The following is a 24,240-nucleotide window of genomic DNA, read 5'->3' as shown; positions in this document are numbered from 1 at the left end:
GTGCAACTTGCACTGAAAGGCCTCTAAAGACATAGTTCAATCTGTTTGCTTATGTTGCTGAGCTGCATATCAGTTTAACAGGCAGGAAAAATGAACCCACCTCCTGTCTCCACCAGTGACTCACTCTGCTCCTCAATTTGCCATGTGTAGTAAAACAGTAAGAATGACCCTTTGCCCTGCTTTGTAAAATATCATCGGATATCTGACTGCAAGTCTTCTGTAAGTGTTGAAATTACTTTCTAATGCTTCATATGAATACGCATAAGAACAAGCCACAAGTAGTAAAAATAGCTGAATTCTGTAGGAAGCGACACATGGAAACTGAAGAGTCATACTCTTATGTTTTACTGTCACCTGGTAAAACTTCCACACAAGTCTGAATAAATGATGACTGAATTATTTTGTATTTCAAAACTCCTCAGTAATTTTGGAAAAGACACAAGTTCATTGAGATCCTCACAGTAAAAGAAAGAAGTCTGGAATGGCAGAAGTGACAAACATCTCAACGTTATCAGCACAAATTACCTAAGCTGAAAGAGATTAATAAAACAAATAGGTAAGGTTGAGAACTCTAACATCAGGTCATTTTGAAGGAAGTACTCAAATAACAAATTTGCTCTTGCTATCGAGTGCAGGCCACTTCCAGTCACAAGAACAAGATTGTAGTGATGTATTTGGCCCTTTTATTTTAAAACATGTACTGAGATTGCCAAATGTTGGGCTTGACGTAACCACATTTCTTTTTTTTGGTGCGTGAATGAATAATAGAATAGGAAATATGAGTGTTAGGCTAAGCTCAAAACTACAGCAGAGAAATTAACCATATAGCAGAAAGATGATACAAATGAGATCTCTAACAACTAAATCACTGGCTGGTAAACACAGTTCCTAGTGCTATGCTGACCTCCACAGTAACTTTACCCTTATGTTATTCACCTGGAGCAGAGGGGGACAGAACAGGAGAGGAAGACTTGGTCTCTTTTGTGCTCATCCCTTACGGTTTCACCTAGATCTCTAATGGGCTCCAGTGGCACTGCTGAAACTGTATTTCAGAAAGGCAGAAGCACCTGCTAGAGCAAATCTTTGCCCTATATATTTCCCAGTCCCCTGTAAACAGGGATACCCTTTAGCAGAAAGCCAAAATCTGTAATAGTTGTTCAGTGCACTAAAAATGAAGAAATGCCTTGCCAACTTTGATGCCTGAGGCATGGGTTTCATTAAACATATCATCTTCACAGTGTGCCTAACTTCTATTTGTTAACGGTAGTAATCAAGTCACACAGATTTTTAATGAGCCTTGAACTTAGTTGCCCCGGATCTTCATCTAGTATTGTTTCAGTCTTAGGACAGAAATCCCCTAACCCCATTTGCTCTAGTATTTGTCTTATCAATAAAAGATGCAACAATCTTGGGTGGTCATGAATCTGGAATGTGATACTATGTTAAAGCTGTAAAGTAGGGAATAAGACAACATGTCTCAATGCATATTAGGAGTTTGGATAGCCAAAGCCTGCAGAAAAAGTATGTCACATCTCTGTCCAGTAACTTTGGTTTGTCCTCAGTGATGCTCTAGTGCTGCGTTTTGTTTTGTTTTGTTTTCCCAAATGCAATACAGTCACTTTGGATCCTGAAGTCTAAGTTAAAAAATGTAAAGAAGATGTCAGTATCTAACAGTAGTTGTTAATCAGACAGCATGAATGTTTTATAAATTTTGAGTTGAATTTTTCTGTCTGCTTGTATGAGACTAACACCTCCTGTGTCCATGAGGTACACATACAACTGATTTTTTGAAGTAGTTGCTAAGCCTCGTGCACTGTAGCTGGGTATAGTAATTGGCTTGGCCTAGGCAGAGAACTGGGGCACAGGCCACAGGCAGGCTTTCTGCATATTCAATCTTCCTCGTTAAAAACAAAAGGGGGGGGGGGGGGGGCAAAAAAAAAAGCCAATTCAGCTGGAATATATACACATGTATGTGTGTACCTAGATAAATGCGTGTATATGCACACATAATGCATAATCAGTTCAAGAGAGATCAGTGAGCTCCCCAATAGAACCAGAGAGAAGAAAAAGTGGAAAGTAGGGTATACAAACCTGTGGGGAGTAGAGAAGTGACTGCTTGCTTCAGTTTCCTGGGAGACATCTTGACATAGAAACAGAAAAGATCCTGGCTCAAGCTAAGGAATGGGTTAGTGGGTGCTGTTTAGAGTGCTTGTTCCCACGCATAAACTTTCAGAAGTTTTGGGGCTTATTTAACTGTCTGTCACTTCTAAACAGCATCAAGTAGAACTAATTACTTGTTTATACTTATTTATTTTCCAACAATACAAACCTCACTGGCAAACAACTTCTTTCCTTTCAAAATTGACTTTGTAAGTGTGGGTAAAAAATGTCAAAAGTTTGTGGTTTTGTTGTTATGGGGATTTTTTTTAGGGTTCTGGGAACTGAAATGCAGCCTAAAGCTAAAAATGACACGCCCAAATATGAAGTTTAGATAAAATCGGACATTCTAAAAATACTTCAAGTTGGTCTTGCTTCTGTTAAGTAAAGGGTAGTTACAAGGAAATTTTTGTGTTTGATAACAAACTGAATCCTGACTTCAGTCATGTCTGGTATTAGACTTGGGGGCAATATCACTTAATTCTGTTACAGTAAAAATGCAATAAACTCTTCTGTACTGGTTTCGCACAGGAACAAAGAAAATTATATTGATACTGAAAAAAAATGAGGCTTCACCATAGATGAAGGCAGTAGGTTAAGCAGTAACTATTAATAATGAATGTTTTTAAATTCAGCATCAGGTATTTTTCATCCTGTCAGTGGGAATTGCTCAGATATCTCTTTAATTGCTTCTATGTTTTTAATTACTTAAATAGAATAGCTTTATAACATTAAAGCAATTTGTCCTCGTTTCACGAGGACACAGGGTTGTGAGGGTTTGTTCACTGGGTATGAGCATCCATGTAGTAAGTAAGAAACAGTCCTCTTAGAGGTGTAGAATTGACGTGGCCCCTTTTGGTATGAAATTTCAGAAATGATGCATTAAAAATAAGAACAAGTGCGGAGAACTACAAAATTAATTAGAGTACAAGGACATTCTGTATGTTGAAAGATGTCTACTTGGTCTATTAACTTCTCCAAGTGAAGGTTAAGATGTGACTTACAGTAGTCAAGTGTCTTTGTGGGGAAAAATAATAGATAGCTCTTATATTCAGCTGGAAAAGGCAAAGAGAAATCCAAGGGCAAAAAATGAAGCTATGTAAATTCAGACTAGAGATAAGGCAGTCTCTTATTGGTAAGGATTATTCATCACTGGTACAACTTACCTAGACATGTAATGGTTTCACCTCCACTTAGGGTGTTTAAGGTATGACTGAAGATCTTTCTAAAAGAGATGCTGTAACTCAAACACAAATTATAGTCTTGAAGCATAAATTATTGTGTGAGGTTTGTTGGCCTGTGTTATGCAGGAGGTCAGACATACTATCATAACAGTCCATTTTGGCCTTACTATCTATGACTAAGGAGCTGCCAGCAGGATTATGTGGATGTCTAAATCTGTTTTAGATGAATATCCCTAGCAAGCTTGAAGAATTTTGTATATATGTTTCATGGATCAGGCAAATAAAATAACGTCCATGAGCACTTGACTGGCACTGCATGTAGGAAAAACTTAGTCTTGTGGATTTTCTAAACCCATCCTATAGTCAATCCCAATTCCTTAGAACAGTGTAATGGTAGGAAAATATCTCTGTTATTATCAGCCTTGTTTGTTTAATTCCACTAAACTATCTAGTGAAATCCTAGTAAGGCTGCTGGCATATTTACAGCTATCTGCTAAACTATTACAGTATGATGGAATCTAAAGGACAGCCTATGATATCAGTAAAAATACCAGATGTTATATGCAGGTAAAAGTAATGAATTAACTGACATCAGCTACAATTGATTGTTAGTGTAATTGCCCCAATTTGCAGACTCTTTAATAATGGCTAATGCATAAATATCCTTACTGAAATCAGTTGGGCTATTCACATTGTCTAGTAACTTCCAGGAGCCTTGTTTCTTATCCTATCTAAATAACTAAAAGATCAGACCTTACTTGAGCTTGTACAAATTTGCATCCCCTTGCTGTATGTTTAACAGCCTATCTCACCGGACTCCTGACGCTGGTACAAAAAATTCCAGTAGTAGTTAGTGGTGATGCTTTTAAAATCAGATCTCAATTGCATCTGTATTCTGTTGTAAACAAGGAGTACAAAGAATACTGCCTCTTAACGCATGATAAAGCAACAGATTTCTCCAGCTAAAGATACAGAGGTCTCTTTAGTGAAAGAATTGTTACCCTTGAGTGACTTTTTTTTAAAAAAGGATCTCAAAGGACATCATGTTCTCTTCAAGGTCAAACTGACATGAGGAAAAAAAAGTCTAGATGAGTTACAGGAAAAAACTATTGTGCTCTCTGTACAGACTCCTTTAAGGAGCATGCCAGGTTTGACATCATGGAATTCAAAACAAAATCTGACTCTTATTAACTGTAATTAAAATATGTTATTTGTGTCAGCTAAGTACATAATGCCCTTAAGATCATTATCTTGGGATCTGTCAAGGTTGAACTGTCTCTGTAGCAAAATCTGAGACCACATTTCAAAATTTAGTGAAACCCACTGAAAACCTGCTAAACCCTTGTAGTCCAACACATCCCTATTGTCAAATTCCACCTAAAATAGGTATTTATTTCTCTAAAATTATTATAGTCTATCTAGCAGGAGTAGTAGGCTCTGGTTTAATTTGTGACTAAGTTAACTCTGTATTTGATAGCTATGTATAGGATGGCTGTACAGGCTACAGAACAGTCTCAGTTTAGTATGTTCCTCTAAGGGTGGATTTAAACAAATTTCCAAAGAAAGCTGGTATGGGCCCTGTCCCTCCTCAGCAGGGTGCCATTAGTGAGTGCTGTGCACCCTGGCAGGGTTTACTCCCTGTTCTCTGTGGTGCCTGTAAGATGGAACCCGGTGTTGGGCAGTGGAGGAGGCCAGAATGGGGTTACTACATTCACCTGTGAAAGCAGAGACAGCAGCAGTTGCCACAATCAAGGGTGTGCTGTGAGCCCTTCTGCTGCAGTGTGCATGTAGCAGGGACGCTCCTTGGTACCTCGGAGCATGGCTGGGGACAAACAAGGTTCAGAGGTGGGCAGGACTTGTTTTGTGGCTCGAGGACTGCCTTGGCTGCTGGACATCTGCGCAGCCTGGATGAGTCCCTGCCAATGCTTGCATTGTGCTCAGATAGCATTTCTCACGGGGGAGAGAAACCTGAGGAAACCTAGAGAGGCAGCACCAGTAACACCACTGCCCGGATGACGTATGTCAGTGCCTGACCATTGCATCAAGCCGGTGGGTGCATTTGAGCCGTTCTTGTCTTGACTGTTGCAGGTGTGAGTAGCCTCTAACATGGTTCCCATTGTTACCTGGCTTGGTTTTATAAACAAGGGTAAAATTATTTAGTCCTAAATAAATCCCGGTTCTTCAGGCTGATCTATAATCTGGAGCTCACCTCAATCAAAGCTGAGACCAATTTATATCCACTTAAGGCCAATTCTGACTGTGTTTCTAGCACACTTTTCTTTCACTTCCTTCAAGAACCGTTGTGAAATTGTCTGTAACCAATTTAAAAGCAATAACTGCATTGCTAGATGGTGTTCCAATATTCTTGAAAAGTTTAGGAACAGAGACTAATTCCTGCAGCAATGCTAGAACACTGGCCAGGGCTTTTTATTGAAAGACAGTGTATTCTTGGATTGGACAGTGGCATACTTCTTTATTTCATGATGGAATGTGGCATTTGAGAATGGAGACCAGTGCTGCAAAAGACAAGCTTCCCAATTAACTTTTGTCTCTAAACCCTACAGTAAGATCCTAGTTATGGCTTGTAGCAGCAGTCTAATGTGTAGTTTTGGCATGCTAAAGTTGTCTATGGGAACAGTCAGAATAGTAGTTTGTCTGTGGATGAGCCCTTTTGCTGTGGGAAGGAAATGATCGGTAAGTCTCACATCAGTGAGAAGAACATATAGGTGCCTATACGTTCTTAAAGTACTCTCGTGGCGCTCTTGAAGTTTTCAATGAAAACTTTTTTAACAATGCACAGTCTCCTCCTTATTTTCTTTTAAAATTCTGTTTAACAATTGTAAAAACTTAAAGGATTAAAATTGTATTTGAAAAGCTGGCTAATGTGAATTTGATATCTTTTCAGGTAACTAAAATAGTTACCTGCAGATAGTGACAAGTGTTCAGAAATGCAAACCAGATTGAGGCAAACAAAGCGTCATTGTGAAATTTGAGGTAAATAGAATGACATTTGGCATAAATGAGCTATTTCTAGAAAAAGCAATTATTCAGTCTCTCTTTTTCTAATAACTTTTTATTAAACTCATTCTTATAGACGGAAAAAAATCTTTGCATAGTATATAATCATTCTCAGAAGAGATTATATCACAAGCGTATTTAATAATGGTTATTGCTGCATTATGCATTTGGAGGGAAAATGGTCCTTTGTAATGACTTTCCACAACATCTAGTGCAGCAAGACAGGGCAGGTTTGCAATGTTAAAGTGAATGACGGTGAAAGACATTATTAAAGAAAAAATTACTTGATCTGTGAGTGTGTGATCCTTGGTACCACACTTAATTATGTTCACTATCACTTCCTTACCTGTTTTATGGAGAGATGAGGGGGGAGGAACAGTTACATTTTACTCTTCCAAAATGGTTGTTGAGCAGGTAATTATATTACCTCTTGTCACTGTCAAACTTCTTCTGCAATAGGGTTCTGTGCCCACTTTAAAGAAACAAACCAAATGCATGTGTTAGTTTAGCATCTTGGAAGATAAAGTCCTGGACAAAATGAGGACTGAAATTAAATGTAATGCAATCTAGTTTAAGCAATAGGTAGAAACACAGACTTACAACCACTGAAGCCAAGGGCAGCATGTTTGGTTTATCTCTGCAGAGGGAAGATCAGGCAGCTGGTCTTCAGATGCAGAAGGTTAATTTTGCATTACTGTGGTTATGTAGAATTTTGGTGAGAAGATGATAAAGGTTTGAGTGGCCAATTTAAACAGAGCAAATATCCAAACGATGTCATTCTTCCTTTAAGGTATTTACTACTTTTTTAAAAATAGTTCAACATTGTTTGCTTGATGACTGAGAAGGAACATTCCCACTTAGCATCCATACCAATGTGTACAATTTATCTCTAGATGAATGTTCAGAGGAATAAATCTAATTTGAAATCTTCAGTGTAAATTAAGCTAAAAGTCATGATTTAAAAAAAGTTTCCTATTTAGCAAATATTTTGATGTTGAGTCAGTGTTGTGTAATGGGGCAGTAGGAAGAAAAAAAAAAGTATTACATCTACTTTTATTGCACCTCAAACTTTCTTCCATCAAGAGTGAAACTTGTGGCATTCCTATACAGCCTTGAGTAACAGTGCTGCATTGTGCACTCAGAACACTGTAGGGCTGTACCTGGGGCAGAAGGTATCACTTATACAGCTTTTAGAGAGGTAGTAAGGACAAAGAAAGTCTGTCTTTAAAGGACTCCACCAGACCACAGGTTAGCACTTTCAGAAAGGGATGACAAGAGCGAGAAACGTGGCCTTTTTCTTTAAACATAAATATAAATGAAAAATACACTTTTAAAGAAATACACAAGTGAGAGTTTTGTTTCTTTTCTAAACTGAATTAGCTATGTAATCTGATTAGGCACATTCAAAAGCTGTTTCATCTATACATGTGCATCTTTACACTTCAAAATATTGAAGTCTTCCTTGGATTATTTAGGTTCCTTGTTTTTTGTCTCCTAAAGGCTAAAGTCCTGTTTGAAAACAGGATATAGATACGATGTGGGAATTAGCTGCAAATTCTACTTATGACACTCAGAAGACAATGGGGTTTTCATTATTCTTTGCACAATCATTGTTTTTAAAAGTAGGTTTTGTGACAGCTGGGGAGTGTTGGTTTCTTTCTTTGTCCAGACAAGACTTTGTGTGTGCATATGTCCCATAAAACATATCTTCCAGGTCTGGTATCTCTCTACTTAATAGTCAGTAATTTTCGTATAAGGATAACTTCTACCAGAACATCTCCTGGCAGTCTCTTAGTCTCCTAATTATTCTTTTGATGAATTTGAGGGTTGCATGAATATACACTACGAATACAAAAACAATTGCCATGGAAAGTTCTGAGGAAAAGAGGTGCAGGGTGTAACGGAGGTAATTTCCAAGGGAAAACTTTTGACTCTTTGGGGTGGGGTGTAAAACTTTCCTGAAAACCAGGAACTGATCATCTGGGAGGTGTCATATGAGTTTCTCAAGTTTCCATTTCTGGGCTTAACATGATGTGGGATGCAATTTCCCTGCAAAATGGAGGCAAGTGTCATCCATCCCATTAACCAGATGACACTGCAACCATTTAAAAAGAATTTTTAAATCTTTGGCTGAAATCTGGATGCTGTCAATCTATGCAAAATACTTTGTGGACTGCAAGTTTGTTTCACAAAAAAAAGGCAAGCAAAGCCCAGTTTTCCATCACTTTTTTTTTAAATTTATTTTGCTGAACATAAGTAAATTATGGTACAAATTGCTATAAAAACCCTACACGCTTTATCAGGTATAAATAAGAGCATTTATCTTCCATTGCATGCTTATCTATCGAAGATTAATTTTATCGCTTTTGAGTCTAATTCACAGGAATGGTCTAATATGATAATATTCACTATGAAATTACCTGTTCTGGTAGAACCATTAAAACAATGCATGCCAGAGTTTCTCATCACTTTATAACCACTTCCCTGGTCTGAAGGGCAGAGCTTTTCCATGTGAAATAGCTCACAAGGCAACAGTTGAAATGCCTTGTATAGTTAGACCAAACAGAAGTCAACATGGGGAGGGAGGAATCTTTTTCATGGCTTGTCACTGTTTGTAATCCTGCAGATCAATACCTTGTAGCTAAACGTGCTGTTGTTTTCAGGCCAGTAATGAGCAATTGCACAGTGTATTCTGTAAGGTGAAGTAGAAAACATAAGGAATTTGGGGTTCAAGCAGCAGAGAAATTAGTCTCCAAAAGAGTTGGAGAGGAAATATCAATAAATAACTACCTGAGGTCTAATTTTCAGAACGGCAGCAGAAATACAAGAGGGCTCGTATTAAAAAAACTCGCCTTCTCTACAGGACACGTGTTTACTGATCTGTAAGACCTACCCTTCTTGCCCAAGGTGGGATCAACTGTGCCTCCACTGCTTGTGCCCGTGTTTCTTTGCTGTAAAACCTTGCAGTGAAGGCCCCTACAGTCCCTGCCGGCTGCCTGCTCCTGCACTTCCGAATTCTGCCTTTGGACAGCTTTTCCTCATGTTCTTTGGTGTCATTTCCATCAACTGAAGCCTTTTAGCCCCTAAACCTATCTACTATAGGAATGGAAAGATTTCCTTTCTTGCCACAGTTCATCATGTCTGTCCTTCAGCAAATTCTTTTTTTTAAAATAAACAATTCCAGCTCACTCATTCTTTCCTCGTATGCTATATTTTTTAGGCCTTGACTATTTCTCTTTTTTCCCCTGTTCTTTCTAATTGGCCTAGGTAATTCACATAGTCTGGTGGCCACAGTGGAGCTACTCCTTCCCCTGTGGCACCTGCATGATCAATAGAGCAAAGTTATCTGCTATAACTCCCCAATTCTTTTCTATAGATCAGCTACTTGTACAATCCTATATTGTTAATTCTTTGCTGCTTAAGAAAAATAGTCTGTTCACCTATTGACTTGTATCTGTGGTTTTACTTTTTTGTTTGCTGGTTTAGAGTTCAAATTAAATTTGACCATCCAACTTCCAATGCAGGGAGTAGTACCAGAGCCACCATGGAGTCTTGCAGATTTCTGCATTGATATACCCTCTTCCCTGACAGTGAGAAACTGACAGCTGCTCTCTGGATATGATTTTCCAACCACCTTCAAACTCCTTACTAAATTCAGGGTATGACATCTACTGCTGCTCCTCTGTCTGCAGCACCTGTTATCTAAAACCATATCAAATCAATCCAGTTCCCTTCCATTACAGGGTAGAGTCTATGTGGATGTGTCAATTGCCATGTTAACCCCTAAGTATTTCAAAGGGTCCAAGCATTTTGCTGGATAGGATTTTGCTGAAAGGCTGAGGGATTTGGGTCTTTTTAGTCTACAGAAAAGATGACTGAGGGGGGAGCAGAATCCTACTCCCTTTTGTGCCACAGCTCCTGTCAGCTTGTCATGCTCTGCTGAGACAGGGCCTGGCCTGTGGTAAGATCAAATCAGGCAAAAGAATAAAAAAAATAAGGGTGAGCTATTGATAAGAGAGACCCTCTTCCTAATCGGCAGCCCTAGAATGCCCCATGATCCTCTTGCGCACAGTTTAATAATACTTGGGGATGCTTTTCATAATTGGCACGGTGAGTTCAAGTGACATGCCTGATTTCTAGCTGTCATGTACTTCTGTAGTAAACAACCACAATTACTAAGCACTTCAGCCAACGAAAATCTGATTTTAAAATAATAACACAAAAAAGCTGAATTTGGCAGAGCACTTAGGTATGTGTATACATCCAAAAAATTTGATTTTGCATATGCATCCAAAAGATTTGATTCTGCAAAAGGCTTTTTTTTCCTCTTCAAATGATAATACTTTTGGCATGTGAAGTTTGATTGTTTCACATGGCCACAAGGGTCCACTCTGACTAGCTAGGCCAGCCTCTTCATGGCATGACACAACCTTACAGAAATCGTTGCAACTCCTCTTGTCTGTGGTTGAGACTGCGTATTTATTTTAGACTAATAGCTAGTATGCAACCCTGACCCTGCTGAAGTCTTTAGAAATAATGTTACAGCCTCGGCTTTCATAAAGGCAGAGCTTGTTCAGAGAGGCCCAGGGAACTCAAAAGTTAGACATTGAAGGCTCCTGGCTCTTGGAAATTTTACTCTTCCAGTCTCATGTGTGGGATATACCTGAACATGTAATTTATATAATGATTCATATAATAATTTATCTGTAGGAAAAATTACCTTTTTTTCCAGTAGGGAAAAAAAAAAATTAAGCTGTATTTTGTATTTTTATAAGCTCACAAGAAGCCCTCAACTGTCAGATGCTTTCACTGAGTATAAGGGCTTGGAAACACTGACCAAGTTGCCTTCCTATGCTTGGGTCATGCTCTGAGAAATCACAGTAACAAGGTATCATGGAGGACAGCTACAACTTTTCTCATGCTTTCCTAAGCAAATCTCTCTATCATCTCTGTTCCATATGATACAAAGCCCTAGATACAGCCCAACCAATTGAACGCTAAATCTGCAGTAGCAATTGCATAGTTTATAAAACAACTGTGAATGAAGAACCATCAGGGTATAGGCAAAAAAGAAGTTAAGTCACACAGGAAACTTGGTTGTCTCTAATAATTTAATGTTTTAGAATTCACTTAAACTAAAGTAAATTGCCTATAGCCTACTCATGGGTCCCCGTTAGTGTTTTATGACAGATATAAGGACCTTGAACATCCTCTCTCTGTACCCACGAGTACTGCATATCTCCTTGATCAACTATTGTAGTTCCATTAAAATATTTTAACTTCACTTTTGGGGAATCTCGATCACGTTGTGTCTTGCTACAGCTGTCAAATCACCCAGATCTTTTATGTTTCAAGGTTACCATTCCTTACAGTGAATATGGAAGGTGTTTAAGCATTGGTAGTTGCAACTGGTATAAATTGTTTCTGCAAGACTGAGAAACAGTGATGCTCTATTAGTAAAATTCTGACTTGTTAAACAGAATTTTCCCTAACAAGCCTGCTTGATTGTGTTATGGTATCAGCAACTTCTCACTTGAAGACAGGCAATAACGTTACTAAAATAACATGGTTTGCAGTTACTGTATAAGTGGTATAATCACAATTGTTCTTCCCAGAGTAAGATAAACTCTAATTTTAAACCTTTTTATGATAAATTCTGTTTATAAATATTTTTTTAATACTTTTTCTATTGCTTTTCCTGGCATCTGTCAGGAAATAGCTGTTCCACTTTATAAGGCAATATTACTTCAAAGTACCAGATTACTGTATGTAATCCACTAAAACCCCAATTGTTTCGCAATAACAGCTAGCCTTATATAATATAGGGAAGACACCTTTATAGCTAAGGATATGACTCTTGTTGAGACTGGCAATTGCTTTATGTTTGTAAGAAGTAGAGCACTGGATTCTAGAAGAAATAAATATAGAGAAAATGCCTTTAAGCTTAAAACTGAATCCTTAAAAAAAAAAAAAAAAAAAAGACATCTTTTGTGCTACTGGAAATAATGCAAAAATGTCTGAAAGACTGCAATGCAGTAAAGACTTCAAGGTTGTGTGCGTGCACATGTGCACACAAAAACATGCATGTGCATATATGTTAATTTATGCATGAATTCATCTAAAGTCAGTGGAAGTTTTCAACGCTAGGTAGTGTCCTCAAGAAACTGTGTCATAGCAAATAAAAAAAAAACAAAACAAAACAAAGAACAAACCCCTGTAAAATTATTTAGTATTACTAAAGATTTTCATTCTTTAATTGTGACTGAACTCTTTCATTCAGGAATATTTCTCATATTTACTGAATTGTGCAGAGTAAGAACGGATGGTTCTGACAATGCAGGTGTCTTAAAACTATAGTATCTTCTAAAAAAAAAATAGCCAACACTTGACACACAAAGAAATTACGATGAAAGCACAACTATCAGGGGTACAGTTCAGAATAAATTATTCATTTATCTGTAAAATATAACCTGCTTTATTCAGAAAAATGTGCACAGTGTAATTTTCTAGTGTAAAATAGGCTTTTTAGTGACCTGTTAGTATCTATGAATTTTAAATGGATGCTTTTATAATTGTGTTTTTCTGATAAAATTATAAGTATAGCCCAAAAGAGGCCATTTGCCTGAACACAGGTTATTGGCTCTTCAAGTGTGAGGGATGCATGCCAGCAAATAAAAGGGACAGACTTTTCTGCTGTAGGGTAGTCATAATTCATGTGGGTCTCGTACAGTTCTAATCTATCTAAAAACTAATAGGCTGGTCTTTTCCTGGGCACTGAATTCATAAATTACACGTGATTTTTAGCCACAGTGAGTTTGGCCCAAGGAGATTAAGACAAGCCCCATGCTTATCTCAGTGTTAGCCCAATACAAAAGCTACAAAAAATGTATCATCATGGCTATAAATTGCAAATTTTCCCCTAGGGGTATGTCTTTCTCTATTACTGGATCACAGCTGAAACTGGCTACTGTGCTTATGCAAAAAACATCCAAAAATAATATTTAGGAACTAAATTATTGATTTACTACAGAAAGTCACTGAGGTGCAAATATGAGAATAATTTAATATAGTGCCGCAGTCATTATCCAAGAATCGGAGGCAAGAAAAAAGAGAGGAGCATTCAGCTTTTGCAATACCTTACTAGTCAAGGTGTTCTTTCAAATCACTTTCCAGTTACTTCTGCAGGTAGGATATTTGGGACCCTGATAGTGTCGCAGGAGGACTAGTATTTGACTACTGCTTGCATTTGTTGAGGCAACTCCTCTGCTCACTTGTGCAGCCATTGGCGTGTTGTCTTCTATTTAAAATAAAAAACAAAAACCCCACCCCCCCGCCCCCAAAAAAATCCAAACAAAGAAACAAACCCTAACAAACTCTGAATAATTTTAGTCTTGAATCTTAAGTGTAGAATAGCAAAAATCAACAAAATCGAGCTGCTTCATGGGTTGCAGGACCAAAGAGATCTGGTGTCCTACATCTGTCTCCCTCATCGATCACCTGATGTGTAACAAGGAGAGAGCTCAGTTTGCCACACAGCCTTTAACTGGGTGCTGATAGGGTCTCTGTCTGCCACCCATCTCCTTGTTTGTACTGAATTCGTAGAAACTCAATGTTTTTGGGCCCTCTTTTGAAATTTTCCAGTGGGTACAAAGTTACTGGGGTAGACTGACATGATTATACACACAGCAAGATTGCATAAATCCCATTCCCCTAGGAAACCAAATTAAAAAAACGCATTCCTAACAATTTGTATAGAGTAAGCCTCAGGCCCACTGAAGTCTGGTGGGAGTCTTACCATTTGGTTTCAGTGGGATCCAGATTTTGATGAAGAACTTTATACTTAGTTGGAGTGGTTCTGTGCTTTGGTATGGACAGATGTGTAAGACGTTGAATACCACGAGACTAGCTGGCTCAAATCTTAATTTCTTATGTGAAACCAGTGCTTGTCCTTTTCTTAGGTCCACAAAGACAGTATTAGAGATGGGCAGTCAGACTCTGAATTGTGAGGCAGCAGTGAACAGCACCGACCACAATGTATAGCAAAAGTAGGTGCCTCTAGGAGTAAGAGGGACCTGTGTTTACATGTACTTGGTGGCTCTATTCAGGACAAGTTTTTCAACACACAGTTGAAACTGTGTTCCTGCATACTGACATGCATTGTGGCTTAGAAATTAAAAATAGTGGAAGCAGCGGCAGGATTGATTTAGGTACCTTGAACAAAAGAAAACACAGTGCAGTTTGAGATATTTGTGTATTGAGAATGTTGGTCAGAGAGGAGATGCAATGGACGTCCTCAGGCAGACCTGTAGCTTTCTGGAACAGCAGTGCGGAGGCCAGGCAGGCTACTCTGGGTACCTAGCTGGCACTAGATGCTTGTTGTCAGGCAAATAAACTAGTAACCACTAATGATTCATACTGTTGCATACAAAGGTCTGAAGACTATATTTGCAGCTCTCTTCGCTCCCTTTGCTCATAGCCAATTCAAGTGTAAAGGAAAGAACTTGCAGCATAAAAGAGAAATACAAAGGCAATGTTGTGATATATTATTTTCATTTGCCCAGAACTTATAGCCCTCCTTTATTCATACAAAAGGCTGAAACAAATAAAATTTACTATCTTTTGTTGTATTTGGAAAGGAAAAGAGTCTTCTCTCTTGAAACAGAATTGGAATGAGACTCAAGAGCTCTCTTCTCTATCTGAAATTTGAATGTCGAGGCAGTCTGAATTCAAGAGTTTTAATCAAGGGTTATTGATAGCTCACCCAGCTTTGCAGGCCCTCTCGCTATCTAAACCTCTAACTTCAATCTGTTTCTCTGCCATAGAAATATAAATTGGGGGAAGGGGTGGGGGGGGGGGGGGAAGAAGGCTGGTCCTGCATTCACTGCAGTAGAAGTGCCTTCCCCAAGGACTTTACTGTGGCAAGCTTGCAGGGTCACCGCGTGGCAGTGATGAACACCCCTTACACTCTCACTGGCTTTACATAGGGACTTGCAGAAGAAGTCCTATAGTTGATTTTAATGAAAGTAGAATCAGTCCCTCCAGGATGTAGCTGTTGACTGTCAGCACATTTAACATTAGTAGAAACTTTGGCAATGCTTTACTCCAGTTATGAGTGCAAACACTCCCTTGTTATGCTTGGCCTGCTTGTCCCAAATGGAGAGTAAGAGAGAATAAATGACACATAGCTGAAGCATTAAGACACACTGAACATGTACCATGGCAAAGAGGAAGCAAACCCTCAGAGCCTGAAAAACTCTTCCAGTTCTGAAGAGCTCTAGAGTAGTGAGGACAGGGTCTCTTGGGGGCTGTGTTCCTCATCTGGTGGCCAGAGGTCATGGTGAGGTGGTTGGGCTTGGGATAGGATTTGGTGTGGTGCACGTCCCTGTTGTACCCTCATCCTGCTGCGTGGAGGAGGGCAGGGAGGATTCTGGCTTCGTTCTCCTTTCTTCCCTAAAGAAACTAGAAAAGTGTCTGTAAGTGGGCTTAGAAGGCGGGTGGGAGGGGGCTCCCTCCTGCAATGTTGCTTGTAACAAAAAACCCAATCCTTTGACACCCCCATGGGCACTTGTGTAACAATATAGCACATCGTACTTGTTGGCAAGTCCCAGCAGTGGCTTTTAGCTGGCTGTTGAGCTCGTGTTTCAGTGTGACTGTCCTTCTGGGGCTCTCTGTCTCTCCACCGCATCTGCTGAGTCTCAGCCACCCTGTAATTCTCCTCCAGATCAGACCTCGTATGCATGAGGTGCTGGGTGCTCTCAGCGGTTTCCCAGACCCTGCCCATTCCATTGTGGGTATTTATCACAGTGCTGCTGCAGACAATATGCACCACATTAGTTTTGGCTTCATCTGTGTCTTGGGTACAAAAATACAGTTCTCATCTCATGTCTAGGAGCTTTGCTTATGTTTCCATCATGGCCTTTTGTATTACAGCACTTTTGCCAGAGCCCTTTGCTTTCACTCAGCCTTGAGTCAAGCTTTGGTCAGCCTTTTGCCTTTCTGCTCTAGCAATTCCCTGAAAGCACCTACACTGTGGGATATCTTATTGTAGTGAGACTGAGCAGGCGTCTTTGGCAAGAGCAGTCAGGTCTAAGAACTATGCATGGATCCATGAAGAAACCCAGATAGATACGTGTGTCCTAGAGCAGATATATAAACTTGATATGTTGATGTCTGTAGGGCTACTGATAATTAAAGAGAAAGTGCATCTGGCCAAGGCAACCTCAACATACCAGAGACACAGAAATATCAAGGCAGCTTAGTACAGAGCGACTTAGTAAAGGGTTTGTGGCAGCAGAGTAGCTAGGGCCACATGAACTCCAAAGGGAAAAGGCTCCCTGCAAAATGGATTAATGTCTGCTCTAAGGAGGGATGCTTAGTGTAGCCTGAGGTACTAAATCACTTTGAAAACCAGTTTGATGTACGCATCAGCTATTTTAATGCAAGCTAACCACAGTTAAAGTGGTTCAACAACCCAATGTAGACATGGCCTAAAGCAGTGCAATAAAATTCCCTTCTTTTCCAGGCCATTTGTGGTTGTGTTGGCAGGTAATACAATCCTGGAGGTGGAAAAATTACTGTATTACCAACAGAAATTGGGAGGGGAAGTCAGTTAACAATATTGCTAGCATTTTTATTGCAGAATCAGCAATTACAATTCAATTCTCTGGTTCCGGAAAAATCAAAGTGTGGATACATGGCCTCAATCCCAGGAATATGCCATCCCTGAGAGCAAAGAAGTTCTTACTATTGGCATGTGAGACACTTTTGCATAATCAATTTTTCAAAGGGTTTTTCAGACCTATGGAGTGAAGCCTTTGTCCTTTGTTCCTCACTATATACCTTATTTTCCAACGTATTTCAACACTAGCTATCTACATTTGGGAGAAATAACTTTGTGTATTTCAGCACTATATATTTATAGGTTCATAGGACTTCTAAGTAGAACTTTAATAACTTGTTTAATTTTATCTTATCAGTTTCATGATGCCTTCTGCAGGATTGTATTTTTAATTGCTTGTGCAGTTCCCTGACGGGTTCAATGTCAGGGTTGCTTGTCATTACAATAAATTAATTAAATGATTGCTATTAATGATTATATAATGCTAGGGAAAAAGGCATTTCTTAGCCTGGGGCGTAAAGCAGTAGGGATGCAGATGGTTCTGGTGCGGTAGCTGAGGACTCCCTGTTTTGCCAAGATGAAGCCAACACATTCTCCTCTGCTCCATCTTCAAACAGTAAGGGGGATCATTAGGTTTTGGTAACCTTACTGGGTGTACAGAACATTTGCTCTCCTCACCAAGAACCTTCAGATACTTATGAATATCATAAAAAAATAAAGAATTTGGCCTAGGAAAAATAATACATGTCCTACAAACTTGTGATTTATCATTGTGAGGCAAACAGTGCCTTTTGTCTCTTATTTTCACACTTTAAAGTTAAAATGAAGATACCCCAGTTTATACCTTCACATCAGTGTAACAACCTTGTCCTGCCTGTAACATCTTCCATGTTATCAGCTCACCGTATTTCCAGCAGACTCCAACATTTATTTATAATTTTTAATTTCACCTGGTTCAGTTATCTTTGAAAGCTTACACACCAGCAAGACAAGCAGAGTACCTGCTCTGAAGTGGTCCCTGAAGCACTGATCTAGCTCAGTGCATTGAGCTGTCCATGCCAAAAAGCTTGATGTCTAATGCACCCTCTGTGGTGCCAGAGAACAGTCTCAAAGTTATAGATATGCAAAATGTTGGCATTGGGCTTGTAACAACTAAATGCCACTAGGTTTCTTTAGAGACTTCAAAGCCTAGGCCAGCAGAACGGTTCACTGACCTTTCAACAAAGTAAGGGCAATTTGGATAATACCACTGGTCATTTAAACTAAATTTAACTTTGTTCTCTTAAAAGTGAGATTTGAAGTGGATCAAGAAATAGGAAGAAGAGAGCAGAGGAGAACCACAGTCACATAAACTAAGTGGTGTGTATGAACCGCCTGTCATTCCTACAAAGTTAAAGTGTATGCTGGAGTGAGAAATGAGAGCACATTTTGTTTCAGCTGTGTAGTGGGAAATTACGAGCCTTTTTGTATTTCTGACCAAAACCAACTGTTGCTTCAGTCAGGAAATATTGCACTGAGTAAACCTAAGGAAAACATACCACTGTTTTTCCATTTAATTTTATATGAAAATGAAATGTAAAACTTTGCCAGATTCTGCAAGAAATAGCTCTAAATTAAAATAAATAAAAACCCTGAGCTGATGGCTGCCTACCAGTTACACCACTTCCATTGATCCATCACTAGGAGACCTTCTGTGATCACATAAGCTCATCTGCTATTAACATTTCTAACCTGAGGTGTTTCATATTAAGTGGTTTCCATAATAACAAAACAGTGATTGAAGTGATTTCTTATGAGTCTGGGGAAAAAAACCCACTGATAATTACAGTATTTGAGGTAAATTACTTGGGGCTTGCTTCCTTTCAAATGGTGTACGTTTTGTACTCTCTAAGTCTCTGCATAAATGGTGTAGCTTGTGAACTTAACAAAGCTGAACTCCTTCCTTCTGATTTATATTTTCAATTCACTCTCAGACTTGTATATAAAAAAAAAAAAAAAAAAAAAAAAAAAAAAAACACGCTGCTAGGCTAGAACAGAGCCAGCAGAAGAGAATGACTGAAACAAATCAACAAGCAACCAAAAGCAAGAGAACAAAAATCCTGGCAGGTTCACAGAGCTGATGGAGAGGAAGGATGAGCCTTAATTCCTTTATGCTGTCCTTTCGATTCTGCACTGTGCTTGATGTGGTAATACATCCTGATGTACTAAACACAGTAGTATCTATAATACGGGAAAAATCTTCTTCTGCCAGTGGCCTGTATTAGTTAAAGGGAGAGGTTGGTTCAAGCTGCCTTATGATCTTTCCATTGGTCCTTTGGGACAGTAGTGAACTTCTTCGGTTTTGGATGCTATTTCAAATAAGGGGAGCTTCTGGTACAAATCCTCAGATAGGAGCAGTCTGGTAGAATTTGGAGGCAGACACTGAAGCTTGTGCTTCAGTGTAACATTAGTTACGAGTGTGGGAGAAATAAGGTTGAATGGAAAATATAAGCTAAGTCATGGATATGTTTCATTTTATACCCTGTAAGTTGTACGCAGCTTGTATTACGGAATTAAGCATGCATGTATAGGTTCACTCATGACTGTGGCCTTATCTCTAGTCTAAAGCTTAGCTGTGGTATAGTTTTCTTGTACATTTACCCATATGTTACAATAAATTGGATGACCAAGCTCATCAGGCAGTATTAATAGATTCTTCTGGAGTCCATCATCAGCATGGCATTGAGTCTGACCCCTCAGGGCTCTCTTGCCTGTTTTTAAATTCCCTTCTGTATTTTCACATTCAGACCATCTAGTTTAAGTGATTCGTTGGTTTAGTAATTCTTCAGGTTGCTTTTGAATCATGTTTGTAAGGAATAAGACTATCCAGCAGGAAGAAGCATGTAGCAAAACTGCAGTCAGAGGCAGCTTCCCACACGAGACAGTCAACCTGCAGATCAGCTGCACTCCCCTGGCAGACTGCAGCTTTCTGTTCACCTTAGATGTTCCCTATGATAAAGGACATTGTCTTCAGGAGAGAGACATCCCTAGCTTTCTAACAAGTCAGAGTAATTTAGGCACCCTTGCATGTGAAATGCGAAAAGCCACAGGTGCCAGCCAGCTATGTCGAAAGAGAAAGCAGTGTACTGTGATTTGGGTGCTCAGCCTGGCCCTCAAGCGCTTCCCTGTTACCCAGGGGAAAGTTGGACTGGCTGGGCTGCAAAATCCGGGACCTGCCATGGTTACGAAAGAGCTTCACCCCAGGAGACTGTCCATTGTTCCTAGCTAGGTGATATATGAATAACATCAGGATTTTACTGCCTGCTGTATTCACAGGACCGTAAGGGAGCACACAGTTTTAAAGAAAGGTTATGACTTGCAGCCAATGAAATGATGTGATCCTATTCTTACTTTTATGTAGGTGATCAAATTTTAAAATAGGTATATTCAGGCAATTGACTACAAGCACCTAAGTGTTTTCTTGTTTGACAAATGTGCGTGGCTTTGAAAGGAGATCTCTGAATTTCAGTGACAAAGGGTGCTTGCTGTTTGGTTTTAATTGTTGCTTCTGACCAAACAACTAATGGAAGAACTAAGCTTTTTTCCAGTCACCTAAGGATGTTCTGGTTGAAGTTCAGGTGAAGACTTGTTTTCCTTGATTTACTGGGAGCTGTACATGAACAGTCACTCCTGCGTGTTCCATTTGCTGATGAACTACAAGAGGGCAGAACAAGCAATTTTCAAAGAGCTGTTGAGCTGAAACAGGAAGCAGACAAGATGGGAGCTTGTTTCCCTGCAGAGTGAACATTTGCATATGGAAGTGAAACAGACCAGAAGCATTGAAACCATATTATCGGAATCTGACTCTGTTTCATGGCTGCAGGGCTGGATATAGCTGTGGGTGATCTAACTCTAGCTACATTTACGTAGGCATACATTCACGGTTCATCCACTGAAATCAATAGACTTTAATATAATTTAAATCCAAATCACTGCCAAACAGATCAGATTCAGGCCCTATGGTGTCTACATACCTCTAGAGTGTCTGGCTGAGCCCATTTTTGCATGGACTTTCACCTTGTATAACCCCATTACCTCCACTAGGACCACACAAATGTAATTCAGTGAAAAGCTGGCACCACGTTTCCTGAAATTCAGTCTGTGAACTCGAGTTTCTGGGTGGATGGACACATATTCCAATTCCTTTTCTAAAAATTACATGTAATTCATCATGAAAACAGAAGACCTCTTTTTTTCCCCACTGGTATTTATGATCCTCTGACCCTTCTACACAGGAATATGAGTTTGCTTTGGTGTCGCTGCTTAAAAACTTTCCTTCCCCACACTGGTATGCACATTTTGCATCTTTTAAAAAATAACTAGATGTATTAGCATAACTGAAGAAGGCATTCTTTTTATTTTTAAACTAAAATTACTAATTTTGTTGATTCTTCAGTGTTTGATACTCACTTAGGAGACGAAAACTAGATCACCTCGGTTCTAATGATGATCAAATATGTTTGCCCTTCCATGGCCCTACAGCTAACAAAACAGTTTAGTTAAATATTTATTTATCAGCCTTTTGTGATTAGAGTAACACGTTTATAGTGATGCTAATCCACAAAAAGATGTTACTTCATAAGGCAGAAACACTGTTCCATAGCTCTGCACAACAAAACAAATACATTTATTTCAACCAGCACAATATATATTGGGAAGCAATTATTACAATGTCACAAACAAACATCACTTAGCAGCTGATTACTTGCATGTTACCCTTTCCATGGATTAAATGAGGGTATACCCAGCATAATCTATTTTATTTTCTCTAATTTTCCTAGTTGAATGCAAGGTCCTAACAGGAAGTACTTCACACTTTTGCACTGTGGGAAGCCAAATAATTTTATCTTTTTCTATCTATATGGATTTTTCACAACTGCTCTCCCTTTGTTGTTGTTGCAGGTGCAAAGTTGCACCTGCCTATTTCCCTGCCAAAGAGTTTGGGTTTTTTCCCTCTAACTCACCAGTGGGACAGCAGAGCCTTTCGCACTAACTGTTGCCCCTTCTTGGTGGGCACAGGAAGAGAGTGCTCAGCTGAAGGATCTCCCTCTGCCCTGGGGAAGGCAGGTGGTGCTGCTGCTGGCCCCCCAGGCTGGCAGTCAGAACATGGATGCAAGAACTATCCCACTGTGGTAACGTGCCCAGGCTGCTTTGGGTGGCAAAAAGAAGCAACCCACAAGAAAATCAGCCATCAGCAAGTGTAGTTAATCCACTGGAGATACAAATATGTAAAAAGGGCTTATGTCCCGCAAAAACAGACTCTGAAGTTTGCTGAAAGCATAGTTAGTCACATCCACCGATAAGTATATGACTGAAAAGAATAGAGAAGCAAATATGGCAGTCTACATCATGGACAAAATAAGGCAGAACAGGGCTTCAAGTGATCTGACTGTATTTTCCTGCAGCATGTGGCTGCAGGCAGTTTCACTAAGGAAAAATTCTGTTTGCACTTTGCCTGATGCAAGGTGGTACCATCTGCTGGGACCTTCCAGCTCATTAATGATGGGGAGCCCTTGCATTGCTTGAAGAGACCAGAACTTTCATCAATCCCTTGTACAGGAGTGACTTCCTCTCAGCTTACACATTAAGCCTATTTGCCTAAGGTGGCTAGATTTCACATTTGAGAAACACAACCACACAATTTTTGGTGACTGGTCTCTGCAGCTTTCCAGGGGTTTGGGCACTGTCAGAAATCCAAGCATAGGCAAGGTTGCTCCGAGTGGCTCGTCACACTGAGAAGTGATGTATTACAGGATGCTTGGGATTACATGTTTTGGCTACCTGAAAATAGGTGCGTATTTTCTAGTTGTGTATTTCATTCGTGAAATATTTCTATCCTATTTGTAGCCACCCAAAATCAAAAGTTTGGAGACAGAAAGAAATGCTGCAGTTCTGTTGTTTCAACTTTTTAAGCTGCACACAGTCTGTTTCTGTGGTCCTGGTTCAGTTACCTAGGAAACAGCTGTAGGATGGAATTTATTTATTCTGTCTGAATAAGTGTCTGTGATATACGCACGAGGCCTATCCTGCTTGTGTCTGTGGAAATTCAGTGAATAGCTGTCTGATACCAGCTATCTCGAACTACATGAGGGCAATTATTGGAACTATTTAAATGGTTAAAAAAATCCTCTGTGATTCCCAAAAGAAGAAGGGTGAAAGAACTGTTCAAATATACTATCAAGCATTTCTGATGTTGGGTCAGAGAGGGAAGCCACAGGAGACCACAGCTGTCCAAAGCAAATGGGGACCAGAGTCCAACTGGCCCCTTCCACAGAAGATATCAGTGCACATCTGGAGCATGCTGTGAGCCAGGTGGAGGGCTGCCCGTGGCTCACCAAAGCTGGAGGTATGGAGAGGAACAGAAGTGGGGTCAGATCTGCTTGTCCAAATCATACCCTAGTAGCCAAGACAGCGAATTTGTGAACACTGTCAGCTCTGTCCCTAGGAGCCCCAGTAAAATGCCACCTCTTACAGGAGAGGATCAGGCAGAAGTCCATGTGCTCTTGTGTCCTGACTTTGTTAGCTGTTACTGTGCACCACAGGGTGGTGACCCACTCATGGGCTGATGTACAGGTAGCTCCCCATCTTTCACCTTTGTTCATCCATCCTCACCACCCCCTTCTGTGTCATGCCATGTGAAAAGCCTGTTGCCAGGCTAGAAGACATTTTCTGATTCATTCCAGCTCCCAGTGGGAACCATCGCTCTGTTGGCTCCTTGCCCTCATCTATTTAATTTATTTTTTTGACAAGAACACAGTGTTTTCCCAGAGTGCCTAACCCAACATGCCCTGTGAACTTGGGGAAGGGAGAGAAGATCACCAGCCTGTTCTTAGCCCCATCCTTCCTTGCTTTACTGAAGCTCCCGCCCACGATGAGCTCCGTGTGGACAACCTCTACCCTTGGTGGACCAGCAATCACATACCAGTACTCAGGCACACTGTGTGCCCAGCCTGACATACGTAGATGTAGGTTTCATGGTTTATACTACAGGGAAAAGATAAATGGCAGACAAATTACAACCCAGGCTTCATAGAGATTTTTTTTAAACTGTCATTCAGGCCTTGTTGGTAGCCCAGGAAGGGCTCTTCCAGCTCCCAAGGGTGACTGTATGTTTAGCAGAGATGCCCACGTGTGGGTTTGGAACAATACTGCTAAGAGAGGTTTTTCACTTCTGTTTCCCATTGCAGTTGCTGTAATTGATACAAAGGCAGAGCATCTGTGTCT

The 24,240-nt window shown here is 39.8% G+C and overlaps 1 long non-coding RNA gene across 1 annotated transcript in view; it reads left to right on the top strand.

The window, feature by feature from the left end:
* LOC309674863 overlaps positions 1-24,240 on the top strand; it is a 91,866-nt gene that overhangs the window by 1,222 nt on the left and 66,404 nt on the right. The gene's annotated exons all lie outside the window — the stretch shown is intronic.

The sequence above is a fragment of the Vanellus vanellus genome (assembly GCF_965231255.1).
Source record: "Vanellus vanellus genome assembly, chromosome: 8".
Classification (NCBI taxonomy): Eukaryota; Metazoa; Chordata; class Aves; order Charadriiformes; family Charadriidae; genus Vanellus; species Vanellus vanellus.
This window is presented reverse-complemented; position numbering and strand designations above follow the sequence as displayed.